We start from the raw sequence: 1987 nt of genomic DNA on the forward strand, positions 1-1987 counted from the left end.
CACTTGTGCTTTGAATTAAGGGCATCTCTCCATAAAGTCAGGGCGTTCTAGGCAATCACTTAAAGTGGGACTACACATGAAAATTTAAAATTATACCTTCTATCAGAACTGAGAATGTATGTCCATGATTCTCTAACAATGACCATGTATTTTCCATTGCTGGAACTCTACACAATAATTGAAACTCTTAAGGAGACAGGGGAGAGGATATGAATCCCCCATAATAAAGTTTTAATCTCTTTCTAAAGAAGTCTCACGCTACATTAGACTTGGACAATGCAGCGTTGCCTGTGGCTTTTCCTGAGCTTTATTCCTAAAAAGCCTAGGACCGGAAAAGTCCTCAGCTGCGCAAACCTCAGAAGATGCAAGAGAGATGCAAGTGAAGATCTTTACCCCACAACTGGTTGCGCACTCGGGAGTTGGAAAGCGACTCTGAAGCACAAAAGGTACTACACACTTTGCAACTTAGGATTCATAACTGAATGTACGCCGAGCAGGTGCAGTTCGCATGCGGGCATGGGAGAGCTTCATCCCTCCCTCCTTTCACCCTAAATTCTCAAGAGGCTAACTGCGCGACACCCCATTGGCCTGGGGTGATGTACCTAGGCTTACTCGGAAGAGCAATCCACGGAGTTGTTTCTGGGTTCAACTGCCAGGGATTCTGTGACGGAATGTAATTGTCTCCAAGCTGCAGACACCTGGGTTATGAGTGCTGACGGTTCTGCAAACTACCAGCAGTTTCTGCAGAGCTTTTGCTATCTGCTTATTAGTTTGTGGCTTTGGTTGGACATAAGATGTGAAAATAAAATGAAATGACCATCCTCATATTTTCAAGAAAGCCAGAATATTGGACATTTCGTTATTATGTGATCTCTTATGTGGGCACCCTCTCTTGTTCCTCAAGTTACCTGGAGAGAAACGCGTTGTGTAAAATAACTTTAAATTACCACCGACACCTGCCTTCTTTTAAACAATTCTTTTAAAAAGAAAACTGGGGGAGAGGCGAAGGAAAAATAACAACCTGAGAATTCTTGTGGCAATTTACTGTTCTAGCTCTGCATTTTAAAAACAGTAACGCTCTTTGTAAATTTCAGCGACCTGGAGGCCATCTGTAATTCACCAGGGTCAGCGAAATAGATGGACCCCATCTTGCTCTTTCTATGAATTCGCAACTGACCTACAGCGAAACTCGAGACCCCGAGCGCCAGAGGATAAGGTCGCTGAGAGGAAGTTCAGCGGCTAAGTCAGCGACCATGGCATCCTTTCTTTGCTGAAAGTTGGTGCTGGGTAGAATCCTAGAGGCCCTGTTATAGTTTGCTTACACAAGACCCAGGACCTGACAAACATTAGATTTATTATTTTTCTGAGAGACTTATAAGATGGAATTATTTATTCCAAAACTGCAAAATGAACCTCATCACTATTCACTGAAAAGGAAAAGAGTTGTAAGAAATATCTCTACTGAGTTCAACTCTGTGCAACAGACTGACCCTAGGCCCAAAGGGCCTGAAATACTCAGCTCTTCCCCCAGGATCCATACCAACAGTTAGCAATAAGCAGAGGAATTGGAAAATCAGAGAAAATATACAGGAGTTTTAAGATCTGTGTACTTCCAAACACGGCCCAAGCCAAGAACAAAACTTCCAACCTTATAAAAGTTCAAAAGCTTTTTGATCTCCTGAACTTCTTTTCTTAAAGTTACATTTATTTGCAAAATGAAAAGAAGATAGATATTCTAAAGAGATTCTGATAAATGTAGGTCACCAGACTGGAAAATTCTGCTTAAAGAAAAACATTGTACTTAATTCTCTAAATAATTAGTACAACTACCCAGTTCCTTTTGCCAAAATAGAGCCAGGTTGTCAATTTGGAATTCAGATGTCAAATAACTATCATATCCCAAATTAATCTCCAACTGTGCCTATTGTATAATGTTGTTTAGTCATCATTTTCTTTCTGAGCCAAAAAGAAGACAAAGTTCTGTTCA

The sequence above is a fragment of the Sciurus vulgaris genome (genome assembly GCF_902686455.1).
Source record: "Sciurus vulgaris genome assembly, chromosome: 3".
In the NCBI taxonomy this organism is placed as follows: domain Eukaryota; kingdom Metazoa; phylum Chordata; class Mammalia; order Rodentia; family Sciuridae; genus Sciurus; species Sciurus vulgaris.